Consider the following 12860-nt stretch of genomic DNA (forward strand, 5'->3'; position numbering starts at 1 on the left):
AAAACTACTACATTTTTCCAAATTTGTTTTCTTATATCAAATACACAAAATAATTTGTTATATTAAAGATAAAACGTTTAAAATAAGCTGATTTCTGGTGTTCAAACTGAAGCGTATATACGTAAACAAGAAATAGTTATGCTTATAAAATTATTTAAGGATATTTACAATTTATCGATGAATATTGATTTAGTTAATATTAGTATAAAAAATTTTTTATCGACTTGTTGCGCTCACGTTTTCGGCGAAGGCGTCTCAAATTTTAGGGCTTTTTTTGTTCCCAGGTTTAAATCATTAACATTTTTGTGAAAGCAACTTTATTTTGCATAAGTATAAATATATAAATGTTTTGAGTTTTCTCCATGTTTGGAAGTTAGTATCAAACACAAAAAAATGCGAATTTTCTTAATAAAAATCTTAACAATTAGTTTTATTTTATTACAAGTTCTTTTAGATCATTTATAAATTAATTTTAAATTTATTTGTAAGTAAAAAATAAAAAAATTTTCCTCCAAAATTTTAGCGAAAATTAAGATGTCTGATTTTTATTGAAGTTAGCTGTCTAACTTCAATAAAAATTAGCGCGCAAAGTAAAATTGACCTACTACCACATTGAGATAAATTAGACGTTGCGCAACTTATAGACAATCCCATTAAAAAAATAAAAACTCAAAAACGAGATGACGGAACGGTTGCAAAGAAATATTGAAATAAGCGGAACAATTTCTTGATTTGTTAGCTAAGGAGGCACGGCGGTCCTGTATATATACAGGACCGCCAACAGGATTTTTTTATGTTTCAGATATGACACTTTTACGTATTATGCTCACTCCAAACTAAAGAATGTTCAGGCCTATGACAAATGAGAAGGCTTTGCAAAAAATTGTGATAATGGAGGCCTGGAAACAAAAAAACCCTAAAATTTTGGCCCCCCTTTGCCCAAAGATGAGGGCAGTTTTGTAGGAACGTTTTCAACTTTACCATTTTATGGTAAAATTAAATTTATGACAGGTTTTAAATTTCATTCAAAAAAAATGTTAACTAAAAAAGTTATTAGCATGTAAACTTTTCAACTCCCCCCCCCCCCCTCACAAAAAAAAAAAAAAAAGAGGGGTTTGTAAATTTTGCATGGTAATAACTTTTGTAATTTACAATATTTTTAAATGAAATTTAAAACCTGTCAATGAATTTAAATTTTGTATGAAATAGTAAAGTAAAAGAAGCAAAGGGGCTGAAATTTTAGGGTATTTTTGTTCCCAGTCCTCCATCATCGCAACTTTTTGCAAAACCTCCTCATTTAACATAGGCATGAGCATATTTAAGTTTGGAGTTAGCAAAATACGTGAAAGCGTCATATCTGTAACATGAAAAAATCCTGTGGGCGGCCCTGCATATATATATATATATATATATATATATATATATATATATATATATATATATATATATATATATATATATATATATATATATATATATATATATATATATGTCAATTATGTTAGTGTATTTTTTAAATAGAGTGCTCAATGTTCTTAAAGAACAGAGCAATAATAAATTAGTAAAAAACACTTATCTAACTTTTTTCTTCGAAGAAAAAAGTTAGATAAGTGTTTTTTACTAATTTATATATATATATATATATATATATATATATATATATATATATATATATATATATATATATATATGTATACATATATATATATATATACATATATATATATATATACATATATATATATATATATATATATATATATATATATATATATATATATATATATATATATATATATATATATATATATATATTTGTACTTTTACATTGTAAAAATATTTACATTAAATTATTAAGTAAATATTAACAATAATAATAAAATATCTTTTTTGTTAAGTTTTGGATAAAACCGAACCACCAGCAACACTTTAGCCTATCAAAGGTTGTTTTGTACATATATTTTCTCACCTATAAAATTAAAATCACACAGAAATACTATTTTTATTTATACTTAACATATAATAAGGTTTTAAAAGATTTTTCAAAGTTTTTAATAGTTTTAACTAAAAGCTAGTTTAATAATTCTGAAAAAAATTTTACTAAAACTTTCTGTTTCAAAAACATCAAGTCGAAACAATGCTTGGGTCAAAATTTGTTTACTCATAAACAAATAAGCAACACTCATAAGCAACTCCTAATTAATAGATAAATAATTAATAACTAAAAGTTAATAACTTTTATTAAACGGTCTCCAGAATGGCTATGAGTGAAATCTATTAGTTGTATTACCAAGTTACACTAATAATATACAAACGCTATAGAAGAATGGACTATAAATTGGTCTCGGACTTGTTAGTAGCAAGTTCACTTTATTTAATAGCTAAAATGTTCGAGTCTCGCAATTATTACACCCAACCACAAAATAGTTTTTGCGGCTCATTAAGCTACACTAAACTAGGGTTGAAAACCAAAAATAAATAAATAAGTAAATAAATAACTAAATAGTAACGATTGTATTTTTTCTACCCAAAAATAAGAGCTTTTTCATACAATTATATTAACAAGTTTTATATTCTCATTATGTTTTTAGCCTCCAGACATTTTTCTTCCATCATTTTTTTTTGTTAGTGTAAAAGATTTTAATAATAAAGTTTAAAAAAATTTACCTTGCTTCTTTTTTTTTATGAGTCATCTTTGCCATTTTTATATGTTTTATAAGTTAGAGGGAAAAATAAATTTCATTAGGAAACGCGCTTACTCACGAAAACATCGCACGCTTGCTTCGTTCTTTTGTAAACAAAATAGCCTAGACAGATGTTTTCAACTTATCTTTTACAAAACAATCGGTTTTTTCTTTGAAAAACAGATACGAATTTCTTTGTAAATAACTTCTTCCTCATTTTCTTCTTTTTTTGATTTAAAAAAAATTAATTAAAATAAAACGAATTTAAAAAAAAATGTTGCGTATAACTTGGTTTTTTATAAAATCTGTTATCAGTGGCTCATTTAGTATTTTGGCGCCTTGAGTATGAATTTAAAGATATTTTTTAATCCAATCAAAGATCAAAACTTAAAGAAAAATAGTTTAAAATTTTTTTTCATGATGTCAGCATATTTTTTTGTCCCTAAATTTCAATCGTTTTGAGACGTTCACTTTAGCTGTAGCAAAATTCGTGACTTTCTATAACCTTTAGAATGTAAAAAAATGTAAATAACGACAGAGAGAGGACAAAAAAGCATTAAGTGAAAATAAATGACGACAAAAAACTATAACGTGGAAGGCGTTTAACTTTTTAACATTTAATATTTAAACAGAGAAGGCGGCTGAGAAGAAGGACAATTAGTAAAATAATTTTTTACACAGAGGAGGAGAACTTAATGAAAAAAGTTAGTAACTTTTTGTCTTTAAAAATGTTTATTTGCAAAACCAATTTGTTTTTGAAATAGATAATGCTTGAAATAAATTGAGTTTTAATTAAGGGAGCCCTAGTGTTTTTAGAACAAAAAAATAGGATTACTGAGATTACTGGGATTACTGAGTATATGAGTTTAGAAAGTTCAGACTTTATCATGAGCAAAATCGCAAAGGTCATTGATATTTAATAAAAAATAAAAATTATATTTAAATTTTTTAAAAGTAACAACACATTTTTATTGTTAAATTTGAGATTAAATATGAACGCGGAAAAAAATTGATCAAAATATATTTGTACTAAAAAATATATATATAAATCTTTGAAGCTTCCTTCGATGCTTCTTAATAAACTTTTATTTAATCTGAATTTTTATTTAATTTTTTATTTAACTTTTATTTAATCTAAGCCTCTAAATGAATTTTATTGAAATAAGTATTTAAATATACTGTTAATGAAGTTTTAAACTATAAAACACAAATAAAGATTTGTTGAATGATTGAATTTTGTTGGCTGAATGACTATAAAATCTTATCAAATTTTTATGAAGAGGAAAAACTCGATAAATGGGATAGCCTTTTCTTTTGTGCCATTTTTTTTTTTTTTTCTTCAATATTTTCCCAACTAATATTAATTTTTTACACATCTTAATATAAGCAAGATACACTTCCGTTACAAAAGATTAAATTTAACCAGGGCTTTGAAAAACAGATACGAATTTCTTTGTAAATAACTTTTTCCTCATTTTCTTCTTTTTTTGATTTAAAAAAAATTAATTAAAATAAAACGAGCAGAGGTAAAAAAATTGGCTCCAGCGCTAGCTCCTGCTCCGGAGCAGCTCCGGTGCGGCTGCAGAAAAAACAAATCAAAATGATAAAACATCATTTTTTGGTGGATATATTAAGATTGCTTGATATAAACTCAAGTGCAGAAAATATAGACTCTCTATAGAGACAAGTGTATACACTTATATAAGCAAGTGACTGCTCTGCACACCTCTGTATCTTTTTTGGGTATTTCTTAATTTCCTCAAAAGCTGATTTCACTTTTAAACTTTCTTTTTCTCACCAGTCGTGACAGTCGTCCATGAAACTTGTATTAAAAGTGTTTTTATCTAATGAAATTAATTTTGGTCACACTTCTCAACTTTTCTTTTTTATCAAGCTCTTTTTTAAACTTGTCTAATTCTTAATCAGAATTAAATGTACTCAAAACTGAATAAATTGCTTTAGATGATTCAGCTGTTTTTCTTATTTCTTTGCTTACAGTTACACTTTTGGCATTTCTTTTGTAAGTTACTTTCTGCTATTGCTTTTCTCATATATCTGATTCTCTTCTAACAATATTCTACAACTAGCATCAACATAAACTGTGGCTAGAAATGTATTACAAATTTCATAGGTTCTTCACAACATATCAGACCTTTGTCTAAAGTTGGATAGAGTGTGTTTCTTTTAAAGCGACACAATTAACTAGATGAAAAGTGTGAACAACGCAGTACATCACCTCAATTTTAGTATGTTTACACCCTTCTTGGAGAACTAAGGTTAGATTTTTTTTTGCCAAACTGCTGCGCATTCTTTCTCATTCATATCCTATCATAAATGCTCCTCAGGTTCCTCATCAATGCTTTAAAGTAACTTTTAAATTATCATATGCAGTATAAATTAAATGACATTTTACAAAAAACAATTTTATTAAAATTAATTTAGAAAAAAGACGCTAGCATTTTTTTGAATGTATACAAAAACATTTTAATACAGATCAGCTCAAGTATAATTTATACAATATTAAATTTCAAAGTGCCTCATGGTAAGCATCATATACTTAACAGTCAATCTATACATATAATATCAATATCATAGTATAAAATGCTTTATTCAGAAATAATAAAACTTTAATTGCATTATTAATCACAGTTTAATAAAAAAAAATCTTTTTTCATATAAAAATACCTTCATAGTACTTAGGAATCCCTTTAGCAAAAAGTACTCATAATTTGAAATTCCAAATTATCAAAGAAAGGAGCTAGCTTGGAGCCAGCTCCGGAGCCAACTGCACTTAAACCAGCTCCACCTAAGCCAGCTCCACCTAAACATATTTCAGCTTCAGCTCCGGTTCAGCTCCTTGTAAAAACACCAGCTCCAGATAGCTCCGGCTCCAACTACAGAGCAGCTCTAAAGCCCTGTATTTAACCAATTACTGCTAAAATATATGTAACAAAAAAACAAAAAATAACGCTTAGTTAAGAAAGAAGAAAATGAAAATTAATTTAGGAAACATTTGTTTAATATATGAAAGACTTGATAAGATAGATTATGTTGTTATAGGGAACTCGTAGAAGACTGAATAAGTCTTATCATCGAGAACCTTAAGGTAACTTGCAAAATACACATAAACATAGTGATTCTTATGCACAAATATTTTAAATGTTACTGTGATAAAATTTTGTTTTGTTTTTTCTAATTATAAAAACATATTTTTCCAATTTTTTAAATGCTTTATTAATCAGGGAGTTTTTCCTGATGATTTAAAAATAGCAAAAATTATTCTTATACTTAAAGAAGGAGAAAAAACTAATGTAAAACACTATCGTCCAATTTCTATCCTCTCTGTTTTTTCTATAGTTTTAGAAAGAATTTATACAACAAAACATACAAGCACCTTTTATCAAACAAATTATTATATAACATGCAATACAGATTTAAAAAAAATACTTCAACAGAGCATGCTATTATTCAGCTTACAAGAAGTATATCAGACTCATTTAACAATTCTAAACATTGGGAATATTTATTGGTTTAGCGAAAGCGTTTGATACCATTGATAATAAAACTCTTGCTAAAAAAATAAAATATTATGGTATAACAGGCAATATTTTAAAAGTTATTCAGCTAATCGTAAACAATTTGTTTACAACGATCAAACATTTTCATCAAATTTGTTAAATATTACATGTGGTGATCCTCAAAAATCCATATTAGGACCTCTTCTTTTCCTTATTTATTTTAATGATCTATGCAAAGCCTCGGATTCAATAACAATTATGTTTGCTGATGACACTAATTTATTTATGTCACACAAAGGCATTCCTACTCTATTTCATTACGTGAACATCGAGTTAATTATAATATCTGACTGGTTTAAGACTAACAAATTATCTCCTAACATGGATAAAAGTGAATGGATTCTTTTCCATCCTCTTATCAAAAAACATAAACTGTCAATAAACATGACTCATCTTGTTATTGACAAATTAAACAAGTAACAGTTACCAATTTTCTAGGTGTTTGCACAGATGAAAATCTTACATGGAAAAATCACATTAAAAACTTATCAAGTAAAATTTTAAAAAGTATAGGAATATTGTACAAAGCAAGAAATGTTTTAAATAAACATACTTTGGTACAATTATATCACTCATTTATTCATTGTCACATAAACTATTTTAAACATTGCTTGAGGTAGTTCAAATAAAAATAAACTTTAACCTCTTTATTATCAGTAGAAGCATGTTGCACGTCTCATATATTTTAAAGACCGCGATACTCATGCCGAGCCTCTATTATTTGAAATTAATGTTTTTAACATATAGGAGCTTAATATTTTTAATATTCTTTGCTTTATGTTTAAATGTAAAACCAATTTATCCCCGAATTCTTTTCCCATTTTGTATTCATCAAAAGATAAAAATAAATACATTTTACGCAATGATAATTTTATTAAGCAGCCCACTTTTCAAACAAATTTTTTTAATTTTGTATCGATTATAACGGACCATTCTTATGGAGTAAAATAGTTTTAGAATTTTTACAATCGAAGATTTAACAATATACTTTTGATATTTTTTAATGTTTTTTACCTTCTATTTAAACATGAATTTATAAAAGTTATTTATGTATCATTAACAACTGTAATATGTAATAATGTATCTTGTATTTGTAACGGAATATTTTAAGTTTCTTAGTTCGTTAACTTATTTTTTATCTTGATAATTTCTTATAAATTTTAACACGAACATTTCTTAGCGTACTCGACGACAAGACCGTATGGTCTTCTACGAGTCCCCGCGTTTTTTTATAATTTAATAACGATCATTATATATATTTTTTAATTATTATATACTTGCATTTTAAATATTGTAACGAAATGCTTATTTAAAATGTAATAAAAATAACAAAAAAATTATATTATGATTTGTGTATTTTTTTTTAATTTATTAATTTTTGTTTATGATTTTTAGATTTTATATATATTTCACACTTTTTTCACGTTGTAGATTGTTTTAAGTCAGGTTTTGATTTATCATGCGAACTAGAACAGTTCGATTGGATGATTTTTCGTGACTTGTATTGGTTTAATGATTATAAGTATTCATTTATTGATTGTATGTATTGATTCGTTAATTGGATGTATTGACTCGTTAATTGGATGTATAGATTCGTTGATTGAATGTATACTTAGTTTAACTGTAAATATTGATTCCTATTGCATTTACTACTTGTAAAAGTAAATATAACTCAACGTTTTTTTTTTGTTTTTTTTTTTAATTTTATTTTTTAAATATAACTCAACGTTAATATCGACTTTATGTTAGCTTGATATTCAAAAAAAATCAAAAAATTAAATTCTCAAAAAGTTGTTACATCCAGGTTATTTACATATAGTAATATGTTTGAAGTTAAATTCAACCTGTAAAATTCAATAATAATAAAATGATAACAATAATTTTAAAATAAGTAGGAGTAAATAAAAATAATAGTAGTAAAAAAAAATAATAGTAGTAACTATAACAGCGATTAAAAGTAATAGTAAAAATCGTAAAAAGAATATACCATAATAATAATAACAATAAAAACAATAAAAATAATAACAGCAATAATAATAACAATGATAACAACGACAATATTAATATAACAAAAAAAATAATACAAAAAATAAATTATAACAATATTAACAACGGTAAGAATAATAATACTTATAATGATAAAAATATAGTAATAATAATAACAACAATAATAGTAATACAAAAATAAATAAATAAGTGATAACAAAAATAATAGTGATGAAGAGAGTACTAATAAAAATATTTAAGTTTAAGAAAGATTAAAATAATAAATTTAACAAAAAATAATAAAATTAGTATTATAACACAACAGAAAAGAGAAAAAAATGTTAGATACATAGAAGCTCAGAGTTAGGGTTTGATTCACACAATTTAAGGATTTTAGATAAAAAAAAAAAAAAGAATAAAGTGTGCTACAGCTGTATGTTGGAAATAAATTAAAATTAGAACTTTGTTTTGGGGATGAGTTAGTCTTGCAAGCTGCTTAGATCTTCCCTAAACTTGACTAGCATATCTGAGATGACAATAAAAAATAGTATGATATATATTAGGCAAAGTTTCATGATTAACATAATGTCGGATTTTAGCTAACATGCTGTTTGATCTGCGTAATTTCTAAGTTTGATCTGCGCAATTGCTAAGTCTTGAAGATGCAAAGCAAAAGTTAAATTATTTTCAATAAATTAAATTAGGGTCTATTTTAATTTCAATATATAGTAGAGTTAACTCGATTTATTTTCTGCCCACTTAACTAAAATTTAATTTCTTATTTATTTTTGTTTAAACATTTAAATATAATAATTTCTGTTTTTTTATTTCTATTTTTTTAAAGGGATAATTTATTTTAGCGGAATCATTGAACAATATTAGCTAGATCGTGATTTATATTTTTGTTAAGTTTTTTAAGTATTTTGTTAATTAGGAGCAAGCTAGTGTCATCTGCAAAGTGATACGCAGTACAAAATTTAATTGAAACATCTAAATCGTTGATAAGAACACGAAAAAGTAATTGTCTTAAAACTGAGCCTTGTAGAACACTGTTAAAAGATTTTGCTAGTTCTGAGATGATACTATTAATTTAAACAAATTGTGTTCTATTACAAAAATAATAGGAAAAACAGAGAAAAGGAATACCTCTAATACTGCAGTGTTGCAGTTTTCTTAGGAGGTTGGGTGCTCAACTGTATCAAATGCTTTTTTTATGTCAATGAACACTCCACACACCAAGTGTTTATTATCGATGGCTTGTCTAACTTTTGTGTTATTTCTTTTAATGAATGAGTTCTTGAGTGCTTGTTGCAAAAACTATATAGATGTTTGTATAGACATTTATATTTCTCCAAAAAACGAATTCTTTGGAATATTGCTTTTTCAAGCAATTTACTTTGGTTAGAAAGAAAAAAAATAGGTTGATAATTGGAGAAGTGTAGAAGAGAACCCATTTTGTGTATAAGTATTACTTTGGCTTTAAAAGCTTCCGGAATTATGCAATTTTTGAAAGAATTGTACATCATTGTACATTGAGGTTTGGAGATAATGTGATAATGACCAATTTAAGAAAAAATGTTAGTAGGCTATTGGGACCAAAGCCAGTGGGGGATCCAGCATTTTTTTGATCTTTAAGATAGCTAACTTCCAGATATGGAGCTAACTCCAAACATTTATATGTTTATACTTATGTCAAATAATGAGAGTTTGCAAAAAATTGCGATGATTGGAGGCTGGGAACTAAAAAGTCCCAAAATTTTTGCTACACCTGCCCCAAACGTGAGAGCAACAAGTTGATAAAATATTTTTTGTACTATTCTCAACTAGACTTATATTCATTGATAATTTTTAAGTTTCATAGTATTATCTTTTAGCGTTCAAAAATTATGACCATATAAAGTTTAAACCTTCCTCAATTTGAGGGGGTTGTAATTTTTATATGGTCTTTTAGCGTTTTATCATAATTCAAAAAAAAATTATTTTCTTCAATCAGTTATCACAAAACTGTTGATATTTTTTTATTAATGATTGAAAATACCCTCACTTATTCCTCTACTATATTGATGATCGACAATACTCTCACTGAATCCTTTACTACATTGATGATTGACAATACTCTTACTGAACCCTCTACTCTATTGGTGATTGACAATACTCTCACTAAACCTTCTACTATATTGATGATTGGTCATTTCCAAAAAATCACGCACGGAAACCCGTATATGTTTTGTCTATTATTTTCATAATAATAAAACTGGCAATCTTCAATTTGCTTTCATTTAATTCTAACCTATATAAAAATTTTGTTAACAAAAATGGTATGCATTAGTAATGTTAACAAAGATTAAATTAAGTTTGAAACGAAATCACACACAGAACAGAAAAACTCAAATTTTAGTTACTAGTTAAATAAACTTTAATTCCTCAAAAAATATAAGTTTCAGCGTTATATATATATATTTTTTTTTAATGATGTTTTAAACATTAGTAAAGCTTTCCAGAAAGTTACAGAATTGCACTATGTATCATAGAGTCACAGCAATCGTTTAAATGCAGTTCATGAATCACACACAGAAGTCATGCATAGAAGTTGCGAATTCGTTTATTTCATGTAGATATTTTTAAGCAAATAAATTGCTTGTGAGTATTTTAAGTGAAATATTATTTATTTTTATTTTTTTTTAATTTTAGTTTTAGGTGCCCCAAGAAGTCCTAACGGTCTTGTCACAGAGCACCGCGGAAGTGCATTTAACCAGGAAGTTCACGCCTCCTTCCCTACCGTGACGCGAAAATTTGTCCAGAGCTCGTTTCGAACCCGGATCTCCTGGGTATAATGCAAGCGCTCTAACCACTGCGCCACGGCCGCACATAATTAATACTTCTACGACTCTTATTTACTATACTTTCAATGAGAAATGGCAGTTATCAATTATTTCTAGCTAAAGTATAGCGTTTTGAAAATTGTTGTTGATTTTTAAACAGTTCATACCAGCGATATTATTATTATCGAAATATATATATTTAATATTTTCAGGTAGCCTAAAATATGATAAAAATATTTTTGTTAGAAATGTTTTTTAAGAAAATTGTAATAGTATACATATTGATTTAAGTCTCAGCTTTTAATTACTAAAAACAAATAAAGATAAAAAATCACGCACAGAAATGGAAATCCCCGATTGACAATACTCTCACTAAATCTTCTACTATATTGATGATTGATAATACTCTCGCTGAATCCTTTACAATTTTGATGATTGACAATACTCTCATTGAATCTTCTTCAATATTAATAGTTGACAATACTCTCACTGAGTCCTTTATTATACATCTTCTTGCTTTAAGTCACTTGCATGAGAGGTCAAAGTCTGTTGTGAATTATCATTCACTACAGAACTTTCATGCAAGCCATTTATACAATTTATTGCTAAACATTTGTTATAGTTGCCACTCTTTATCGTCATTTTCTCCCAATTCCATTCTCTACCTAAAAATCTAAAATTGTATTTTCCTATTTAAGGACACTTTCGTGTTTTTCAATACAATCATTCACATTTTAACTACATTTTTTTTTTCACAAAACCTTTCAGATTAGGCTTAGAGTGCAAGTGACATTTTTTTTTTTTAGTGAGTGAGAGTCATGCACCTTTGGTGGACTGTTTATGGTTTTTCTTACTATTTATATTTCAACTAAAGCAAATGGTTCAATCAAATCACAATCAAAGCTTACATAATGCTACTATTAGATTATTAACTTAATTTTAGTTTTTAAAACCCGCAAAGAATGATAAAGATTGTTCTGAATAAAGACATATATATATAAAGAATAATAAAGGTGTCAAAAGTGGGACACAATGACATATAATCTGAATGACAAATGTATGTCTTAATGTAAACTAGATAGAATGTAAAATAAATAAATAAATAAATGTAAAATAAACCAATAAAAATAAAAATAAAATGTAAAATCTAAACTATTTAAAGTTACTCCTAATAACAGTGTCTTATTTAAAGATTTCTTAGCTCTGATGGATAATTCCATTCACTCAGATGAATTATGTACTTAGTATTTGATGAGAAAAATTCAAAATACTAACATAATAATAGCCATTGATAAATGTACTTTTACAACATTCATGTAATAAACGGAACACAACAATATGACCATAGCACAATTATAATAATAGATTTAATTTAACGTAATTTGACTAATAATTATAGAGCGGAGATAAGTTTTTAATCTCTTTAAATTAGAAAATAATCTTTCTACTGTTGCTGTACTGACCAGTAAGAAAAACTCTTATAACTTGGTGAAGTCATCAAACATTTTAAATTAACTAATGTTAAGATGGTTTTTATCTTAGTAATTGACTTTATTGTATTGATTTTTTCCCTGTTTAATTAATTTAGGTAGCATGTGCAGTTGCCATTTTAACCAAGTCTAGTTAACGTTAGAATACATTATTGACAGTGATGAATCTATCTCAATGTTTTCTGACTCTAAGTTTGCCGAGTTCAATAAAAGCATTTTTATATTATTTACGGTTTTTACAGATGGTTACTGAAACATCAAGTCACGCTCACCAACCAAAAGGTCATTGGTCTCATAAAA

The 12860-nt window shown here is 26.4% G+C and overlaps 1 protein-coding gene across 1 annotated transcript in view; it reads right to left on the bottom strand.

Annotated features, from left to right (window-relative positions):
* LOC100205280 (uncharacterized) overlaps positions 1 to 2820 on the bottom strand; it is a 14035-nt gene extending 11215 nt beyond the window's left edge. The window contains exon 1 of the mRNA XM_065804455.1: positions 2668 to 2820. The gene's annotated coding sequence lies outside the window, so the exon portion shown is untranslated. The remainder of the gene's footprint in view (positions 1 to 2667) is intronic.
* Positions 2821 to 12860: the final 10040 nt, after the last annotated feature.

The sequence above is a fragment of the Hydra vulgaris genome, chromosome 09 (assembly GCF_038396675.1).
Source record: "Hydra vulgaris chromosome 09, alternate assembly HydraT2T_AEP".
NCBI lineage: Eukaryota > Metazoa > Cnidaria > Hydrozoa > Anthoathecata > Hydridae > Hydra > Hydra vulgaris.